General features: G+C 47.7%; 1 non-coding gene across 1 annotated transcript; it reads left to right on the forward strand.

Moving 5' to 3' along the window:
* Positions 1-14,014: 14,014 nt before the first annotated feature.
* Positions 14,015-14,142, forward strand: LOC131747152 (small nucleolar RNA SNORA49). The gene has a single exon (XR_009332787.1). It is a non-coding gene; the product is annotated as a small nucleolar RNA SNORA49 (small nucleolar RNA).
* The last annotated feature ends 7,746 nt before the right edge of the window (positions 14,143-21,888 follow it).

A 21,888-nucleotide genomic window follows, 5' to 3' on the forward strand; every position in this document is an offset into this window, starting at 1 on the left:
GTGTGTGTGATGAATTGGGAGATTGGGATTGACATGGATACACTGATATGTATAAAATGGATGACTAATAAGAACCTGCTGTACTAAAAAATAAATAAAATTCAAAAATTCAAAAAAAAAGAAAGAAAAGGCTATTGAAAACAGAAAGAAAAAAGTGCATGCACAGGGAGTTGGAGGAACTGTGGCCCTATTTTACAACCTACCCCACTGGGGAAGCTCTAGGTGAGCCAGTGGGAGAAGACTGTGTGTTCTGTGTGAAGAGAGAGGCTCAAGGGTAAACCTAAGGCTCCCAAGGGGCTTACTCAGTCCCACAAGGCAAGCCCAGCTCACCGCTGCATCCCCAAGAGGAAAGAGGTACATGTTCTTTCTACATAGCCCACGTGTCTTCTGGCCAGTCCTGACCCCAGCGTCAGCGAGCAGGGGCCGGACACTCCCCTCCCTGGTGTTACGTCTACATTTGCTTTCTATTCCCGGCCCCACGGTCTCCTGCCATGGGTGGGTTTTTGTACACACACAGAGGTAGCCCTGCTGAGCACCTGGGGAGGTGTGGGTGGCAGTGGGGTCTGGAGGGGCCTTGGCTGACAGGCTGAGGGTGCTGAATGGGTCTCCGTAATAGAGATGAGTGGAGATCCATTCCCAGAGGCAACCCAGGAGGAAGGAAGGGGGTGAGATAAAAGCAAAAAGAAAACCTGGGAGATGACGGGAGGTTAGGGCAGGTTGAGAAAGGGGATGCCTATGCCCCACTGGAAGCATCCCGTGGTGGGGGGAGAGATCCTTCCTCCTGACCCCCACCCCAGGCATCTCCCACCAACAGCACGTGGAATAGGGATCCAAATCAGTCTTGCCTAAATCTTGAAGATCTGTGAGCCTGGAGACCAGGATCGGCCTCACTTGGTTCAGATACCAAGTTTAGACTAAATCATAGTGGCCAGGGGAGGAGACACGCCAAGTAAGACCAAGGGCACCCGTACTATCACCAATTGGAAAGAGAAGGGGGGCAGATGACTTGAGGGGGGAGGAGAACTCTCTCAATCCTCAGGAGGAAACAGATGAGGAAACTGTGGCTCAGAGCACAGGAACTTCCCAAGGTCATCCAGTGATAAAGCAGCCGAGCTGGGACCTGAACTCCAGAGCCTCTGCTCTAACCACTGGGCAGCAGAGCCTCAGGCTGCAGACTTAGGAGACCCCACAAAGGCTGGAGGGACTGCAGAGCCCCAGGGACAAGACAAAAAAAGGTCCTGAGTCCCGGGACAACAGGGAAGGCAGGTGCTCTGCCTTTGGTGCCCTCAGCCCCTCTCGGAGGGCTCAGCTGGGTGAGCGTATCCAGGGTGTGGTGGCTGAAATGGGGGCGCATCTCGAAGCTTCCAGTTCTCACAACCAAAGCCGATGCCAGTAAATTATTCCAAATAATGGGGCTGTTTGCTCAGGAAATTGAGAAGGCAGTACACAGTTGCCAAAGTAAACACAAATGGTGAACACGCCAGGCTTCTCGACACCGCCAGGCTGCTCCACAACAGCCTCCCCACCGCCGGCTGAGACGAAGCCACCAGGTTGTTTGTCTGTTGAGCTGAGCAACTGAGAGTCAGGGAATCAAAGAAAATCCAGAAGGGGTAGGGTAGGGGTCGGGTGCCTTGAGAACCACTGAATATAAAACCCTTGGTTTACAGATAGGGAAACTGAGGCCTAGAGAGGAGGAGAGACCTGCCCAAGGACAGCAGACTAGAAGGCCAAGGTAGGTCAGGAATGTTCCCAGCATACTTGGCTAAGTGCAGGGTCAAGGTCATGGGGATAGGATGGAATCTGACAGATGATGAATAAGAAACTGAGACTCAGAGAGGGTAGGTACTTGCCCAAGGACTCACAGTTAGTGGTGGAACTGTTTGGCATCTTTTAATTGTGCTCTACTGCCTGCATCTCCTCAGCCTCTGGATCAGGACTTAAAGGAGAGGGGTTGGGAGAGGTCAGGAAGAGCAGATTTCCAGAGGCAACGGATGGCATTCCAAGCTGAGGGAAAAGCACAAGCAAAGGCACGGATGTGAGACCCTGTTTGGTGTACGTACCAGTTAGTCCTCTGGGTGGCAAGTAAAAGTCCCGCTCACCCTGCCTTGAACAGTTAAGGGACTATACAAGCTCACGTAACTGAGAGGGCCCAAGACGGTCAGAGGTAAGACTGAATATCTCCCATTTGTCCAACCAGATCCACCCCTCCCTGCTCTGCACCCCAGAAGAATGACCTGTGTGGACTGCTGTTCCTCTGACTTCTCAACCAGTGGGGAGCACCAAAGGAAGGCTGGAGGCAGGGAGACCAATATGTTCATTGCTTCTCTCCCTACATAGGGCCACCAGGGGCAGTGAACACACACAGCTTCTATGGGCAGCTCTCCCCAAACAACCCTCTGCCTCCAGGTTCTGATAAGTGCTCACTCCCCCTCACCCTTTTCAGGCCCAAGGGTAATAATGGCCCCTCTGTTACTCACCCTGGCATGCTGAACTATCCCTTGTGGTGTCTCTCCACACTGCCTTCACTCTTGTAAATTGTCCACTTATTAAACTTCCCTCAAATTGCTCAACTTTGTTTCCTACTGAGGCCCAGACTCATAACACTGACTTCAGGTATGGCTTGACCCAGCAGCTCAAATGATGTCAACAGAGACCCAGGCTCCTTCCATCTCCCTGCTCTGCCTTTTGTGATACCAGTTTCATCCTCAGGCTACCCATGGTAGCCCCCTTCCCCCTTCCCTCCCTACCCCATCCCCACCCCTCACACTCTCATCTCCAATGACCCACATTCTCCAAGTCTCACCTCCCCACATCACACCATTCGGGGGAAAGAGAGAGTCCCTTTGGGTAGCTGAATGGACAAACCTATTTGTTTCCCTGAAACTGGAACAAACTTCTCTACATCTCATCGGTTCTGATTTGATTATGTTCTCAGGCAAGCCAGTAACTGTGGCCAATGGCTAACTTCCTCAAGCCAATCAGGGCCCACCCTGAAGCTGAGCAGGCCAATGCCACCTAAACCACATGATTGAGGATAGATAAGGTGTCAGATCCATAGAGGGGGATCCAGGAGAGCCTGGAGATACTGCGGTGGGGTAACGGCAGTCAGGAGGCAATGGTCTAGATGAGTGCTGATAGGGTCTGGACTGCCACAGGGCTGGCAGCAGTGAGAAGGGAAAGGGTTCAGGGAGACATGTGTAGACATCCATTCCTGCATCTCAAGGGCCCAGGTGAGAACTGAATTCCAGAGGAGGCATCTGGCCCATGTGGCTCAGGACCTGCCTCCCAGGCCTTCCCAGACCGTGTTGATGGACAAACAGCAGCTGTAGGAAGTATGAACACAGAGCCAGGGCCCAGCAGCCACCCACACCTGCAAGTCATGGGGACCAGGCCACAGATGGAGCAAAATTAAGCACCAGATGGGCCTCAGACAGGGTAGGATCCTCTAGTGGGGAAAGACTGACAGCCACACAGGACAGGGGAAAGGCCTGGACTCTGGAATCTCACGGGCCTTGGCCCTGCCTCTCATTTGCTGTGTAACTTTAGTCAAGTTACTGATCTCTCTGGGTCTTGGCTTTGTTATCCATACAAAGATGGCTTAGACTTGATTAGAGGGACCAGCTGCCCAAGTCAGACTCTGGAAGCAACGCAGGCTGTAGCTTGAAGGTCAATCCCTGAGTCAGGAAAGGAGAAGTTCCTCTCAGTAGGCCACCACCCCACCACCCCCTGATCTACCAGAGAGGAAATGCAGCACCTAATTGGACTGTTGAGGTGCTGGAGACAACATGGGCCTCGTTACGTCTTCTGTTGAGCCTTATGTGTAAATTGATCAGAAAACCTGTCAGAAGTATCTGGGGACCCGAAGAGAGCAGGTGGTACTAGAGGCAGCATGACAGGGTGTCTCAGCAGCCCTACCCTGGGGACTTGCAAACCCAAGGATGCTTGTTAACTCAGGTCTGGCTGCTGATTGGAGCCCCTGGCGATGGGGAGGTAGTCCCCGCCTACAGGTGCTCCTTGGGGATGCACATGCCCTGCCTCCCTGGCCAGCTACCTGGCTGCCCTCCATCTGAGAAACAGCTTCTGGCCCTCTAGGGGGCACTGTGGAGCCTAAACCCCCAATGCAGGAACTCCAGGGAAGACTGCACCCCGATATTCCCATCGTGGGTTCGGTCCACTCAGGGGCTGACCCCAGCGCTGGAAAGACACAGCAAGACTGGCTAATTAAATGGAAATGGAATATTCAAGAGGGAGCCAGTCTGGCCCCACAGGTGTGTCCCCTAAGCTGAATAGGATATAACCACACCTTTAGAGGCCATTGTACTTCTCAGTCACCCACAGGAGCAGCTTTTGGCTACTTGAAGATACCAATTTTGGTTCCACGAAGTCCCTTGGGGTGCTTGGGCTTGGTTCACAGACAGCTCGGCCAGCTGATGATGTGGTGTCCACTGAGCAGCTGTCCAGCCCTAGCAACTCTGGAAGCCCTAACTGAGAGCCATTCCCCTTTTCTTAGACAACACTAAGGACAAGACATTATATTTTACATATACATTATATACATTATATTTTATATATACATTATATTTTCACCAACTCTTGGGCTGTGGCTAATGGCCTAGGTATCTGGTCAAGCACACAGGTGATGGTTGGCTGATATATTAAAGACACCCTCTGTGGAGCCGTGAACTCTGCAAAGTCATTGCCGCAGCCCAGTGAGACATTTATAAACCCGTGTGGATGCCATACTCACATGCCAGTGGATGGAACAATGAGGCCAATCAGACCTGACAGCCCAGGCAGCCAGCATCACTGCTGGGATCCTTCACTGGATTGGGCACAGCAGCCCTGCCACCATAACCTAAGGGCTCCAAACATGGGTCTCCGTCTGCATGACAAAGAGGGACTGTGGTACCTGTCAGCAGTCACCACTCTAGCTGCTCACTCTTTGCAGAAAGGGGATTGGCTTGTTTAGTGCCTATTACAGTGTTTGCTTCATGCTCGAAAAGTGCTGGAGCCTTAGCCCTGGGTTTCTCTGCTTCACCACAACCCACTACATTGTAACATCCACGTGGGTCCACCACTCTCCCCTGTGGGACTTGGGGCAGGGGAATCAGTGCAACTTTGCTAACGGTCCTACTGTTTGCTCTGTGGAGTAAAAGACGGTCTTCCTCTGGTCTAAGTCTCAAGTCTACTTCTGGCACCTGTGGAGTGGTGGCAGGGTTACTCCTTGCCATCCTCTGTGAGGTTGGGAATCTTCCCTGACAGGCCCCCAGGGCTGGGGAACAGACAGGGGGAGCTCTCAAAACAGAAGAAGAGCTGCAGGAATTGCAGTCTTGGCACCTCCAAGGATTCTTTCTCCACCATCTTTCATCTCTCTTGTCTCCGCTTCATTCAGCAAAGTGGTCTCACCTGCTCTCATCAGACCCATGAGGACAAGAAATGTGGACCCAAGCAGCTGTTTTCAGTTCCAGGATCCCCAAAACAAGAGTTTCTCCCACTAGCTCCAGCAGAAAGTCTCAGGGAAGGCTCTGATTGGCCCACCTCTGAGCCAGTCAATGGGGCCCAGAGCACAATACTCTGATTGGCCAAGCCTGGGTCACACATCCAACCCTGGTCCGGGTGAAGTACAGTTAAGGAATTAAGGATTCTCAGAATCACACGGGTTGATGGAAGTTCTCACAGAGTGAAAGAGATGCTATTGCCAGAAAGGGGTGGGGGTGGGACTGTAAAAAGTTAAACATACTACTCACCCCTCACACGCTTGGACTCTCAGAGTCTGTTCCATCTGGTTAATTCCTCCTCAGCCTTTAAGACTCAGCCCTGCCTTCCCCTCTGCCAGGAACCTCCCTGGCTACCTTCAGACTCTCTCAGAAGCCCCGCTTCTGTGTCCCTGCAGCTACCACAGCTCCACCAGCTGGTACAAATGCATCTCCCCCACTGGCCAAGACTCCTGGAGGGCAGGGCCCTGCATAGCCACCCTGGCGTGGCAGAGGTTTCAGAAGCAGCTGTTGGTGGAACAGTTTGTTGAACTCCTCCTGACCTTCCCTAGGACTCACTAGTAGAGTAGACTGAAATCCTTCAAATAACTGCTCAGGCTGGGTCAGTCAATCCAAAGCCCAGTCAGTACCAGGAAGGAGAGGGAGGCAGAGTGCGTAGGGCTGGCCCTGCAGATGACCCACAGGGCTGTTCTGACCACTCTGCCCAAATGGCTACATGGCCAAAAGTTCTGTGTCATCAGGAGCTGGCCAAGAACTTGGCTGCATACAGCAAACTAGTGGGCAAAGAAAAGATCCCTCCTCTCTTGCCTGGTGCTGGCTGCTTTTGCACAAACAGCCCCACCCAGGACCTGCAACGCACATCTTCCTCAGCCTCTTGGGAACTCAGACAAGAGCTAGCCAGGCAAACCCTTCAACCCAGCAATTCTACATCTAGGTATCAATACCAGAGACAAACTTCCACGTGCACACAGTAAGGCATGAACAAGGAGGTTCGTTGCAGTCATTTTTATAGAAAGAAAAATAGAAACAACCTAAATATCCATAGGAGAATGATTTAGGAAGGAAGAACGGGAGGGAGGACATCCAAGCAATTGAACATGACCCACGCCTTGTGAAAAAGGAGGTAGCTCGGTATGTACCGACATGGAAAATGTCATTTATTTTAAATGCCAAAAAGCCAGATAACAAAGCTATACATATAGTATGGTACCTTTAATGCTTTTAAAAACACACAGAGCAAACATGCATAGCTCAGTGTACATTTTTATGTGCAGAGATGCATATTCCAAGGGTCTGTAAGAATTACATAGCACACTGATAACAGTATCTATGGGGAAGAGGTTGCAAAAACTGGAGGTGATTATGGAGGAGGATGGAACAGAGGCACTTTTCCTTTATCTGAGGTCTTGAATACGAAACAATGAGAATGTCTGTGCACAGCACTTGTGTAATTAAAAATAATTTTAAGTGAATGGGGGAAATGGCAGGATAAGCTTATTGCAACGTTGTTATAATAGCAGATATAAAACAACCTAAATACTCATTTATAGGGAACTAACTGAATAAATGCTGGTGCCTATGGCAACAGAACACCAGGCAGCTGGGAAAGAATGGAGCAGGTCCATGTGGGGAGATGTTCACAAACGGAAAAGCAACTTGAAAACAGTGTGTATTGTGATGATCCCATCTTTGTTAAAGAAAGAAAACTTAGAATATACATAAAAATATATGCCATATTATAAAGAGTGGAGCTTTGGAATTGTACAGACCTGGGTTGAAATCTCTGCAGAGTTACTAACAGAGTGGCTTGGGTGGGTCACTCCACATCTCTGAACCTCAGCTTGGCCAGCTTGTTCATGGAGGATTGATTGAGAAAATGTATCCAAAACGTTTGTCACAGCAAAGACAAGAGAGCAAATTTATGATTTTTTGTTGTTGTTGTCATTTGCAGTGTTTCATCTAGAAAGTGGATTTGGGGTGGAGGGAATATGGTGTTTTTATTCCTTTAAAAAGAATTTTACTGAGGTATAATTGAAGTGCAATTATAAACCGAACGTATTTAAAGTGTAAAACTGACATGAAACCATCACCATAATCAAGATAATGAACATATCCATATCCTCCAATAGTTTCTTCATGCCTCTTTGTAATCCACCCTTCGTGGTCCCCAGCCCCAAGCAAGCACTGATTTGCTTTCTGACCCTATAGATTAGTTTTCATTTCCTAGAATTTAATGTAAATGAATTCACACAATATGTGTGCTTTTTTATCTACTCCTCCCACTCAGCATAATTATGTGGTGATTTAGCCATGTTGATAAATGTATCAAGAATTCATTGCTTTTTACTCCTGAGTAGTATTACATTGTCAGATTTCTATAAATCTTTTGTTAGATTCATCCCTAAGTATTTCATATTTTTATGCCATTGTAAATAGGAGATATGAATTTAAGTTTCTGATTGTTCATTGCTATCGAAATGATTTTTTTAATTTGTTAATGTGGTGAATTACATTTATATACATATAGCCCTATGTCTACTACATATATTATTATTATTATTATTACTATATATATTATAGTAGACAAAGGGTTGTTCAAGTTATCTATTTCTTCTAGACAGAGTTTTGGTAGTCTGTGTCTTTAAAGGAATTGGCTCATTCCATCTAACAAATTTATGTGCATAGTTATTCACAGTATTTCCTTATTATACTTATAATGTCTATAAGCTCAATACTCCTGATATTGATGATTTGCATTCTCTCTCTCCCTCTCTGGCCTAACTAGAAATTTACCAATTTTATTTATCTTTTCCAAGAACTAGCTTTTGGTTTCATTAATCCTCTCAATTACCTGTTTTCTATTTCATTGATTTATCCTTCAATTTTTATTATTTTCTTCCTTCTGCTTGCTTTAGATTTAATTTATTCTTCTTTCTCTAATTTCTTAAGGTTACTTTTAAAACATTCTTCTTTTCTAATATATGTATTCAGTGCTATAAATTTCCCTCCTAAGCATTGCTTTAGCTGCATCCCACAAATTTTGATATGTTGTATTTTCATTCTCTTTTAGTTCAAAATAAATTTTAATTTTCCTTAAGACTTCTGCTCCTTTGACCCATGGGTTATTTAGAAGTATGTTGCTTCATTTCCAAATATTTGGAGATTTTCTAAAAATCCTTCTGTTATTGATTTCTACTTTAATTCCATTTTAGCCAGAGAACATATTTTGTATAATTTATATTATTTTGAATCAGTTAAGGTTTGTTTTTTGGCCCTAGACACAGTCTGTTTTGGTGAATGTTGCACCATACTTGAGAAGAATGTGTTTTCTGCTCTTGTAGGGTAGAATATTCTATAAATGTCTATTCGTTAAGTTAGTCAATAGCATTGTTCAAATCTTCTATATGTTTACTGGTCTGTGTCAATTGTGGATCCGTTTCACTGGACTTTTTCTCCTCCTTATGGGACCTATTTTCCTGCTTGCTTACAAGCCATGTAATTTTTGATTGGGTGCCAGACTTTGTGAGTTGTGTCTTCTTGGGTGTGGGGCATTTTTGTATTCTTATACATAATTTTGTGCTTTGTTCTGGGATGCAGCTAAGTTACTTTGAAACAGTTTGATCCTTTCAGGCATTGCTTAACCTTAGTTAGGAAGTCCCAGAGGAGTGTTCAATCCAGGGATCGCTGTTCCCCATTCTACTTAGTGTCATGTCAGTCATAAGGTTTCCCAGTTTGGCTGGTGGGAGCAGATGCTATTCCTAGCCCTGTGTGAGTGTGTGGCACTGTTATCTGGGTGATCTTTTCCCCCAAGCCACAGGCAGATTCCTCACATTTTTGTCCTGATTAGAACTTAGTTGAGAATTCAAGAGACCCCTTTGCAGATCTCTGTGTATCAGTATTTCTTTCCTTTCCAGTACTCTGTCTTGTGAACCCTGGCCACATTAGTCTCCCCAAACCCTCAGTTCCATCTCCTCACATCAGGGAGTCCACTGTGCTCTGTCTGGGTTCCCCTGTCCTGCACTACATCCAACTGAAAACTCTCTCAAGGGAGTAAGCTAGTGCTATCATAGGGCTCACCTTGGTTTTTTCCTGCCTCTCAGAGATTACTATTCTTCCTTTCCTGACATCTAGCATCTTGCAAATGGCTGTTTTATATATTTTGCCCATTCTTTGGTTCTTCTAGGTAGCAGGAAAAATATCCAATCCCTGTTATTCCATCTCGACCAGAATCAAAGTCCCTCTCTTTTACTTTTTTTTTTTTTTTTTTTTTGTGGTACACGGGCCTCTCACTGTTGTGGCCTCTCCCATTGCGGAACACAGGCTCCGGACGCGCAGCGACCATGGCTCATGGGCCCAGCCGTTCCGCGGCATGTGGGATCTTCCCGGACCCGGGCACGAACCCGTGTCCCCTGCATCGGCAGGCGGATTCTCAACCACTGCGCAGCCAGGGAAGCCCCCTCTCTTTTACTTTTACACTGTGTGAATGTTTACAGCATGCGTGTATTATCCTCTAAATTAAAAAAGAAAGACATACTAATTAATATTAAGATGAGGCAAGGGATTAACCCCAACCCGGCAGTTGCCTGTGATGTGTCCCTTCTGCTGGGCTCTATATCCTTACATCACCCTGAAATGGGGATCCTGGGGTCAGCATGACCACCATTGCTGGCTACAGCTTCTAGCAAATGTGCCTACCCATCTCCACTCTCATCTCAAGAAAATTGCATTCAATTCTACGAAAGCGATTGTGGGAAAGTGCACATGAAATGAGCCAGGTCCTTAAAGCATAGTGAGACAGGCTAAGATCTTCCCTCCCTGGAAGAGCTGGGATGTGGGTGACAAGTGTTCTCATACTGCTCACACATGCTCTGTGATTTAACATAGGTTTGAAATTTCTCCAGCTCCCTGTGGCCAGGGCTCCAACCACATGAAATTGTGCAGATGAAAACTTAAGCAAAGGGCACTGAGACCTTGGCTCCCTGACATTTTGCCGCTGGCTCTGCCAGAGCCCAGCTAACACATTAAACTGCTGGAGTCAATAATAAGATGCTGCAGGCACTGAAATAAAGGGGAGAAGAGGGAGAAAGACTGGGAGCAGTGCAAAATAGATTCTTCTTTGAGAGTCACATGGTTCTGTTGCTGTTGCTTTTGGCATGAAGGGGCATCAGGTAAGTCCTGCGAGGTTCCATCCAATTGTGGAGAAGGGACTCCAGGCAACTGGCAGCATGGACACAGGGCATTGGCTCCACAGAAACATGGACAGCTGCTCTGTGGGTCTTTGTCCTGCAGGGCACAGGTCACTTTTGTAAAGGAGGAATCATCAGTTAGCTCAGCTGTGTGGTGAAAGCTAAGGAGCTCCAGACCCATGCATTGAGCACCTACTCCGTGCCCGGCCAGTGCAGCCCCCAGGGATGCAGCAGTGACAGGACAGGCAAGTCCTCTGCCCATGGACACCATCAGGATAAACAACAACTACTACTAAAATAATAATAACATCATCGTTCCTTGGTTGCCTACTACATGCCCAGCTCCACATGCATTTTTTTTTTCATTTAAACCTCAAAACACCCTCTGAAGTAGAATTTTACACAAAAGAAAACTGAAGTTCAGAGCAGTTGAGACATACCCACTACGACACAGTTTGTAAAAGGAGCTTCCAAGTTTGAACCCAGATCTCCTCTGGCCCCAGTGCCCGCGCCGGACCACTCCAGGGGTGGCATCTCTCATTCTGTGGAACTGCTCTGGGGGCCTGGGGACCTGAGCGCCAGTCCCGGTTAGGTGCTGTGTGACACTGGGTGAGCCTTGAAACCTTGTATGATTGGCTAAGTCACCCCTGACCTGGAAACACACCGGGTGATTTCTAACAGCTCATCAACTCAAGAGGAGGTTTTCTAGTTACTGTTTTTGACAAGCTTACGTGTCTCTAAAACTGGCCTTTTCCAGGGCTGAGATTTCAACCCCCACATCATGCACCTTTCCTCTGACTCTTGAGCTAATAGGTCTCGCATGGAGGCCTGGAGTCTCTTGGGCAGGTCCAAGGAGGGCCATAGGTGAGGGAGGGCCTGACAGGGTGCAGCAGTGATGCTAGAGGGGTTCCCCTGGGCTGACACTGACAGGCACTGACCTGTGACCTGAGAGACTAAACTTGGAGCCGGTGAGGTAGGGGTGAGGGAGGAAACTGAGGGAACCAGCTCCCAGGTTGGGACTTTAGGCCTCAGTGTCCTCATCTGTAAAATGCAGATAATAAATTCAAACTGGGGAGGGATATGATAATGTGGGAAGAAACCCAGAGCACCAGGCAACAAGAGAATAACAACTAACCACATACAAAGCAACCCCCATTTCCTCTGTATTGTCAGCTGATTTCTCAGCAGAAATTTTACAGGCCAGAAGGGAGTGACAGGATGAAGTGCTGAAAGGAAAAAACTTACAACCTGGAATACTCTACCTGGTGAGGTTATTATTCAGAATTGAAGGAGAAAGTTTCCCAGAAAAGCAAAAGGTAAAGGAGTTCATCATTAATAAACCTATGCAAGAAATGTTAAAGGGTCTTCTTTAAGTGGAAAAGAAAAAGCCACAGCTAGAAACAAGAAAATATATAAAAGGAACACAAAGCCCCATCCTCTGCGTGAAGCAGATGTTTGGAAAATGTTAGGCTCTCTTTGCTATGCTCACAGCTCCTCCCTGCAAAGATAAAGCCACTTGGAGAACGATTTGGAATTTTTTCATGCAAGGAATAGAAAATCTAATCTGAACTTACTTAAGAAAAAAAGGAATTTATTGGACACAGTAACTGAAAAATGCACAGGGAGTTCTAGTTTCAAACTTGGTTTCATCCAGGGGGTCCACATTATCTCTCCAGGACCCGGTTTCTCTCTCTTCCATCCCGCACTTCCAGTTCCTCTGGTCTGGCTGCATCCTAAGACACACCCTCCGTTGATGGAGGCAAGGTGGCTGCAGCAACAACATATCTGTCCTGGGAGTCAAAAGAGTTTCTCCCTGGTAGACTCAGCTCAAGTCCTAGGGGTCGCATTGATTTCCTCCCGCATCTTTATGATTTCCTTTCTTCAGCCTCCTTTGAGTTTACTTTGTCATTCTTTTTCTAGTTTCTTAAGGTACGAGCTTCAGTCATTGATTTTAGATCTTTCTGCTTTTGCATAGGTTTTTATGGCTATACATTTTCCTCTATGTACTGCTTTAGGGACCTCCCACAAATTTTAATATGATGTGCTTTCATCTACATTCAGTGCAAAATACTTTCTAATTTCACTTTGATTTTTTTCATTGACCCATGGGTTATTTAGAAATGTGCAAACTCATAGACACAGAGGACAGATTGGTGGTTACCAGAGCTGGGGGATGGGGGTAGGGGAGTGAAACAAGTGAAGGTGGTCAAAAGGTACAAACTTCCAGTTATAAAATAAATAATTCATGGGGATGTAATGTACAGCATGGTGAATACAGTTAATAATACTGTATTGCAGGACTTCCCCGGCAGTCCAGCAGTTAGGACTTTGACTTCCAATGCAGGGGGTGCAGGTTCAATCCCTGGTCAGGGAGCTAAGATCCCACATGCCTCACGGCCAAAAAAACAAAACATAAAGCAGAAGCAATATTATAACAAATTCAATAAAGACTTTAAAAATGGTCCACATCAAAAAAAAATCTTAAATACTGTTTTGCATATTGAAAGTTGCTAAGAAAGTAGATCTTAAGAGTTCTCATCACAGGAAAAAATTTCTGTAACTATGATGATGACAGAAGTTAACCAGACTTATATGGTGATCATTTTGTAATATATACGACTATCACATCATTATACTGTACACCTAAAGCTAATACAATGTTGTATGTCAATCACACATCAAATTTTTAAAAAGAAATATGTTTTTAGTTTCCAAATATTTGGTGGGGTTTCCAGGGAACTTTCTGATTTTAGTTTCTAATTTAGTTCCATTGTGGTCAGAACGTACTTTGCATGACTTAAATCTTTTTAAATTCATTGAGACTATTTTATGGCCCAGAATAAGATATGTTTTGGTAAATATTCAATGTGCACTTGAAAATAATGTATATTCTGCTATTGTTGGATCGAGTGTTTTACAAATATCAATTAGGTAAAGCTAGTTAATAGCATCGTTCAAGTCTTTTATAGCTTTACAAAATTTCTACTTGTTTTATCAATTATTAAGAGAGTGATATCAAAGTGTCTGACTATAATTGTGGATTTGCCTATTCCTTCTTGCAGTTCTTTTAGTTTTTGTTTCATGTATTTTGAAACTCTGTTATTAGGGACATAAAAGCTTAGGATTCTTAAGTTTTCTTGGTGAATTGACCACTTTATCATCAAGAAATGTCCTTCTTTACGCCTGGTATAGTCTATGCTCTGATATCTACTTTATTTAGTGTTACTGCGGCCACTGCAGATTTATTTTGATTAGTGTTAGCATCGCATGTATTTTCCAATCCCTTTTGCTTTTAAGTTATCAGTTTCTTTATATTTAAAGTGTACTTCTTGACTCCCTCAGCCTTACTCCAGGGACTTTCGCTGTAAATTGCCTGGCATTGCTGGAGGGTACATGAACGAGCATGCATCCTTCCCTAGGGAGACTGCTGTCCTGTGGGACCTACACGTGGAGCTGACAGCACAGGTCAGGTGGGGTCTGACGGTTTCCTTTTAGTACGTGCTGACTGGCGATACTCAAACAGGGTAGAGACGTTAGTGATCAGTAAGCGAGAGATGCCGCACATGCTGAAAGAGCCAGAATAAAATGCTAAACTCCAGCGTAATTGGAACACAGGCCAAGTGTCAAAGGAAACACAAACTGAACAGTTTTGTTATGGAATAATTTCTAACTGATAAGTATCAGAACATGTCAGAGGTTTCCTGTCATTTTTCAGGAATGCTAACTAGGGGGTAAAAATAAATAAATAAATAAAAAGTGTACTTCTTGGGTCATCCCTGGTGGCCCAGTGATAAAGAATCTGCCTTCCAATGCAGGGAACACGGGTTCAATCCCTGGCAGGGAACTAAGATCCCACTTGCCACAGAGCAACTAAGCCTGCACACCACAACTACTGAGCTCGTGCATCTCAACAAGAGAGCCCATGTACCCACAAACTACAGAGCCTACGTGCTCTGGAGCCCATGCACCACAATTACAGAACCCATGCTCCCTAGAGCTCACATGCCACAACTAGAGAGAGAAAACCCACACGCCACAACTAGAGAGAAGTCCGAGGGCTGCAACGAAGACACAACACAGCCAAAAAAATAAAGTAAATAAATAATTTAAATAAATAAGCGTACTTCTTATAGGTAGCATACGGTTGAATCATGCTTGTTTATCTAATATGACAATCTCTACCTTTTGATCAAGGTGATTAGACCATTTACATTTAATGTGATTTTTGATATAGTTAGGTTTAAGTCTCTTATTATGCTGTTTGTTTTCTATTTTTTCCAGCTGTTCTTTGTTCCCTCTTGTCTCTTTTTCTGCCTTCTTTTGGATTGAGGTTTTTTGTGATTCCACTTTATCTTATTTCTTGATGTATTAGATCCATCTCCTCATCACGCTAGTGGTTTGCTTTAGGGTTTATGGTATACATATTCAACTTATCAGTCTGTCTTCAAGCGATGTCACACTACATCATGTATAGTATGAGAAACTTACAACAATGTACTTTCTTTTCTCCCTTTCTGGCCTCTGTGCTATTTTTTCTCATACATTTTACCCTATGTGTGTTATGCAGTCTACAAGACATTGCCATTACTTTTGCTTTAGAACCAGTCAATTATCTTTTAAAGAGATTTAAATAATAAGAAAAAAGTCTTTTTATTATTTACCCATGTATTTACCATTTCCAAAGATCATCATTCTTTGTGTGGATCCCGATTTCCATCTGGTATGATTTTCCTTCTGCCTGAAGGATTCCCTTTAACATTTCTCACAGTGTAGGTCTGCTGGTGACAAGTTTTTCCAGAACCTGGCCCTCAGGTCTTTTGCACTCAGAAGCCCAACACCACAATTTCCTAAGGTTAACACTCTCCAAAAATTTAAAGTGAACCAACATTTCCTGTCAGTCTGAAGTGGGGGCATGGAGAGCTGGATATAAACCCTACAGGACCACTAAATTTCAGTCATACAAGTTCCTCTTTACGATTAATTCAATAGGGGACCCTTCGAGCTGATGCTTGGGGAGTGGGAAAGATGCACGTTGAGAATCTACTATGTGCCAGGCACTGTGCTAAGCATGACACATACCTTGTCGGCTTGTGAAGAGGATGAGATGAGCCCAGCACCTGGTACATATCACCCCTCAGCAAAAGGTAGCTGTTAGGATGACCTTCCTCAATAATTTTAACAATGTCATGGGACAGCCATTTTGATCCCTGAGTTACAGATGAGAAAGCCAGGCTCAGAGAATTGAACCAGTGAGGAAACTGGGATTCAAACCCAAATCTGTGTGACTCCAGAGCCTGTGTCTATACCACCTGCTCTGTCCTCCAGGGCCAGGAGTTGGCAGGGACAGGGCAGGACTGACCTTCAGGCAATGGAGCCCATGACCAGAGGAAGCATGGGAAAAAAAAAAAAATGTCCAGGAAATGGGGCTGCATTGAGCCAGACCCTGCACAGGAATCAATCTGAAGGGTCCAGGCAGGGGTAAAAAGAGGCCCTGGCAACAGCAGGGGGGAAGAGGAAGCACTCAGAGCAGGGTCTGTGGCTCTTTGCCCGGAAACCCAAAGCACTCCACCTACCCAGATTTGTACCCAGGACACGGAGAGCTCGACAGCACTTTTAACAAATCAGTATGTTTTTGCCTCAGCCGAGCAGCGTGGCAAGTACAATGTGTGCAGACATCAGAGGCATAAAAACTAAACTCTGATTCTACAGGTTTTACCTGTCTCACCCATGTTTGCCCACGGCCACCCCCCAACTCAGGGGTCACCCAGAGACTGGCTGTGTGCTCTCAAAACCCTGTGCTCCAATCCCCAAAACAATTGACATCTGTTTTCTCTTTATGCCTTTTTGTTTCTTTTTTCTCGCCCTTTTTCTCTCCCTCCTCCTCCTCCCTTGCCACCTCGGAGCACAGGGAAATGTGATCTCAGAAGTGTCGCCTTCCTTTAATCAGGACCTAATTCCTAATCACAGAGCTCAGAGATGAAGGTTTCCAGGAAGACAAAAATAAGGCACTAGCGGTGATTAACATTTCCCTGTTCTCTAGAAGACAGGAATTATTCCAGGGTGCAGGTTTCTTTGTAAAGAGCTTGAGCATGGGAGACGCTGGGAGGCCAGCCCATGGATTCGTGGATACCCCATCAAGCAAAGCAAGAATTCAAAGGAAAGGAGGGTTGCCACGCTGAGGCACAATAGGGTGAGCCTTTAGGAAGAATTAGGGAAACTCCACGATGGGGGCTGGAGCCAGTCTGCCCCACCTCCAACACACCAGGGCAGCTGGATGTTATGGGTGCGGGGGTCAGGAGGAGGGAGGGAACAAGGGCATCTAGATCCCTTCTGCCAAGTTTGCAAGACTGCTTCCACTTTTAAACCCCTCCTAATTTTCTTTCCCTGCCACCTCCCATCACACAGGGTTAGTTAAAATGGTCTCCATCCCAGAAGGTGATGAGAGGAGATCCCCACGGCCAGAGTGGAGGGCACACTGGGGAGAATCAGTAAATGAGGCCAAAACAGGCAGACCCAGGAGAAGCTGTTCCAGTCCTGGGGAGAAAGGATGCGACGGGGGTGGGTGGGTGGGGGAGGGGTGGGGGGTGGAGAGGAGACAGATCCCGCCAGGAGGCGGCAGATGGGGTCAGTGAGACTTGGTGACTGTGGCCACGTGGCAAAGCACTTATGAGAAATGGGTATGAAGACACCCCTACTAAGTGGCAGGACCACATCAAAACCTGGACTGTGCTCAAAAGATGATGTGTCTGAAGGGAATATGACAGTCAGAGGTGGAGGGGGTGGGGGCAGGGGAGCAGGGATGTATGCCTTTTCTGTTTCTCCCTTTTTCTCCTGCACGTTCCAGGCCGGGTCCTCTTCCCCATCCCCACCTCATGGTTCGCCCTGTCTCCTAAGGGCTGACCTGCAGTCCAGGGCCTGGCCCATCAGCCCCTCCCTAGTTGGTGACCTTATCTCTGAGCCTCAGTTTCTTCCTCTGTCAAGTGGGTTAATGCCCCCTTCCTCCCACCCTGTTGGGGCTGCAGTGAAATTGTGGCAGTATAGGAAGCTGGGAGTGGCCCAGCCCTGAGGTGACAGGGACCAGCATCTGTGCCCATCTGTGTGACTGGTCCCTTCCATGCCCTTAGGTAACATTGGGTTTTACCAAATCTGGGGAATTAGAGGGTCCAACACAAACTAAGACCTCAATCAATAGGAGTGTCACGTGAACACATCCATTGATGGGTCCGAATTCTTGCTTTGACATTTAATAGCTGCATAACCGCCAGCTAGAACCATTCACTCCCTGGATTCCAAGCAAGAAAATCTCAGTAAAACAGACTCAGATTCAGGGATGGGGCTGGGGACTGAAGAACAGAAATATTTTTAATAACACCGTCGGGGAGACCGTCAGGTACACACAGACACCAAGGACCCAGCATGTTTGGTTAAATTCTCTGTTGCCACTATCTTGAAATTCGTCATAAGTTTAACTTGTGTTTTGTAAGTGAAGTCTGACAGGATGGTGGAGTACACACGTGTGAGCAGAGGGTACCTGCAATGTGTGTGTCCTCTGTCGTTTGACGCCCGTTCACGTATAATGTCCAAAATGCCCCCATGAGGTCAGAATTCCAGGGACGCCTGTGCGAGACAGCTCAGCAAGACTCACCGTGAGTACAAGGCAAGAGTGTTACGTCTACAGCTGAGTACGGGGGTCCTGACAGCCCCCAAAGGCCAGGCTTCTCATTTGAACCAGGACATTCTACAAGCACAGAAAGAACTCGGTGGTACTCTAAGAAACATAAATGGTCAGAGAACCTTTCCTTCTTACTTGTGCTACTTCTCTGCACTAACCAACCACTGAAAATTATGACGGGAGGTGAGGAAAAGATAAAACAACTCCTGGTTCCTCTCCTTTCAGCCTTTCCTTCCTCACCAGTGAGCCAAAGGTAGAGGCTGTTGGTAGCATGGACGCATACCAAGAAGTGAAATAAAAGCTGTGGAGCTGGGTTTATGTAGTTTCCACTCTTCCGGGAAGAATGAAATACACACTCAGGAATGAGCATTGAAACACAAATTGTGTAATTTCAGTGACTCCCTATACGAATGAAATGCTCTTCTGTTTGCATTTAAAACTGGCATTGCACAAAATAAAGATGAACGGTAAAGTTCACACTAATAAATTCTAATTTTTCCTTACTTAGAACAACACTAACTAGGAAATAAAAAAACACCATGACAAGAGAGAGAAAGACTGCAGCAGAAAGGAAAAAGCTTTATATTTTCCAATGTTTAATGGCATTTTTTCCAGCTTTCTGAACAAGGGCCCCAAACATTCATTTTTCACTGGGCCCACAAATTATGTAGCCAGTCCTGCAGTGAGAAGCCAGGCACCAATGCACTTTGCCTGGGCAGAGTGGCTGGGTTTCTGTTATATAACTTTTCAGCTAGTGGGATGTACTAATTAAGCATGGGATTTTAGGAAATGTGAGGCCTGGAGGAAGTTTCTAATTACCTTTGCTCTGAAGGTAGGGAGAAGGTAGGCGGTGGGGAGCCGTGCAGGGGAGAGGAGCCCTGGGTCCCATCAGAGGCCGAGGTGAGACTGGAAAGAAGTGAGGCGGGAGGGGGGGGGGGGCTGGTGTCTGGGGAGCATGCTGTGTGCACCCGACACCGTGCTTTCCACACGCGGCTCGTTTCATACCACAGCCATCCTGGGGGATGTGAGTTCCCCCCCTTTACAGATGAGGACACTGAAGTTTTGAGTGGCCAGGAGACTCATCTAAGGTCTCACAACGAGTGAGGCACAGAACCAGGTGCTGATGGAGGCAGGCCTTGGTGCCAACCAAGGAGACAGAAATACATCACTCCCCGCTAGTCCCCCAGTCCCGTGGGAGACAGACGATGAGGATGCAGTGGCATCTGATGGGGAAGCACAGGTGGTGTGGGAGCAGAGGGGAACCCTAACCAGCCTGGGGTGTCAGGGGCTCCCCGAGGAGGGGCCGTCTGCTCTGGGGCCTCAGGGTGAGCAGGGGTTAATCCTGCCAGGAGGAGGAAGAGGAGGGGACGATTCGTTCACAGGCTTCCCTCGCTGAGCCGCTTTCATTCCCTCCCTGGGGAGGAAGCACCTTAAATTCACTGTCCTGTTGACAAAGGGCCCCCCCACAGACCCATGCCCCCTTCCCTGGGCTGCCCCTCCTCCTCCCTCTTTCCCCCTTCCCCAAAGCAAAGGCAGTGCCTGGGCTCCCAGAGCAAGGCCTGCTGTGTGTCGGGGTGGGGTGGGTGGGGGGGTCACTTGACTTCTCTGAGTCTCAGTTTCCTCATCAGTGAAGTGAGGGGCTTGGACAAGGGAAGAGAGTTCACCTCCTTGAGCCCTCGTGTGTGCTGGGCCCTGACCTCCCACCCTCCCCAGAGCCCTGGGCGCCAGGACTATGGTTCAGGTGTTCCCTCTTGAGCCCTGAAGCACGAACTCTGTTCCCACTCCTCCCTTCCCCCTGCCTGACATCAGGGGTCACCAAGCAGAACTACCATCCTCCACATCACCTGCATGGCTGCTCTAGGACCTGCTGTGGCTCCCGCTGTCCGCTGCCTCAGGCCACCATGCCTCCCTACTTGGCAGCTTCACCACCTGCCATCCCTCCCATCCCTCCCTCCCAGGAAACTCCAGGCAAAACGGGTCTTCACTGTGTGCCCAACACCCTAACTCCACTCCCACCCTGCCAGGGCTTTGCTTCTGCTAGATCCGCCCTCCTTTCCCCTCCTCCCTCTGAGGAACTCTTATTCATCCTTCAAAGCCCAGAATTCACCTCTGTGGTGAAGCCTCTTCCAGGCAGACTAATCGCTCCTTCAGCTGTGCCCCAGAACAGCTGGTAGAGGACATGTCCTGAGCCCATAAAAGCAGTTTGTAGAGAACATGTCCTGAGCCCGTAACAAGTGCTCACCCACCACCTGTGTCATCTAGCTTAATCCTTACCCCCACCCTATGAGGCAGGATCATTATTACCGCTGCTGTACAGATGAGGAAACTGAGCTCAGAGAGGCGTGCAACTTGCCTGAGGTCACACAGCCAAGAAGGAGTGGCGTCCCCAGCTCTCCGCTTTGGGTGATTAACGGTGTCCCAGGTTGTCTCCCCAGGTAGGTGGTGGGAGACTCAAGCAAGAGTCATCCTGAGTCCTCCCTCTGTCCCCAGAACCTGAGAAAGCGGGACCTGGCTGGGTCGATGAAGGTTTGTTCAGTGAACACATCTGCCCCCGGATTCCCGCCGCCCTGTGGCGCCCCGCCCCCAACGCCCTTCCCAGTCCGTCTGCCGGCCAGTGCTCTGCGGTCCCCAGAGCCGGCTCTTCAGGGAGGCCTGGGGTTCCCCAAGAAACCCCTGAGCCTCTCTCCCCAGCTGCTTGTTTGGAGGTTGGCCCCCAATGAGGTTCACGTTCCCAGGGGCCCAGGACCTGCCTCTCTCGGACCCTCCTCACAGCCCGGGCATTACAGGAAATGCTCAACACTCAGCTGAACGGAACATGGTTCAGTGACAAGTCCCACCACTGATGTCTGGGTCCCAGTTCCCCCAATGCACACGTCACCGTGTCCCTCCTCCACGGGGCCAGGGAAAGAGCCGGGACCCTGGTGTCAATGAGGCCTGGGCTCTCATCCCCTGCTGCCACTGGTGAGCCGAGTGACCTGGGACCAGTCAGCTCATCCCTCAGAGCCCAGACTCCCCTGCAGAAAAGTGGGAGCAGCAGTGTCCACGGGACGGGGGGGCGGGCAGTGCGAGGCTGATGGGGTTCAGCATGTGCCCCGCCCCCCCCACAGTAGGCCCCACCCCCGTCCCCTGCAAAGGCAGCAAACTGTTAAGTTGCATGCAGTTCAGAGCTTCCGAATGAATCCTTTATCCAGCAGCCTCCGAACCCCCCAGCCCCGCCCCTCCCTCCCAGACCCCAGCCCAGCCTCCAGCCCACCTCAGCCCTGCTGCTCCAAACATAATTTGTGTGGTGTCTGCACACTTTACATCCATTATACATAATAAATCTCCCAGGCTGTTTAAATTTCAACTTTTTATCCCCCCCCCCAAAAGCAATGGCTGTGTTTGGCAAAGGTCACACATAAAGCACAGGATACAGGACAGGAAGAGGAGGCCAGGACTTGATCAGGGAGCAGGTGCCATTCATTAGGGAAATCGCAGCTCTCCTGCCAAGGAGCACGCGCTCTTCCAGGGCTGCAAACCCAGAGAGAAGGCACTT

The sequence above is a fragment of the Kogia breviceps genome, chromosome 1 (assembly GCF_026419965.1).
Source record: "Kogia breviceps isolate mKogBre1 chromosome 1, mKogBre1 haplotype 1, whole genome shotgun sequence".
Taxonomy (NCBI): domain Eukaryota; kingdom Metazoa; phylum Chordata; class Mammalia; order Artiodactyla; family Physeteridae; genus Kogia; species Kogia breviceps.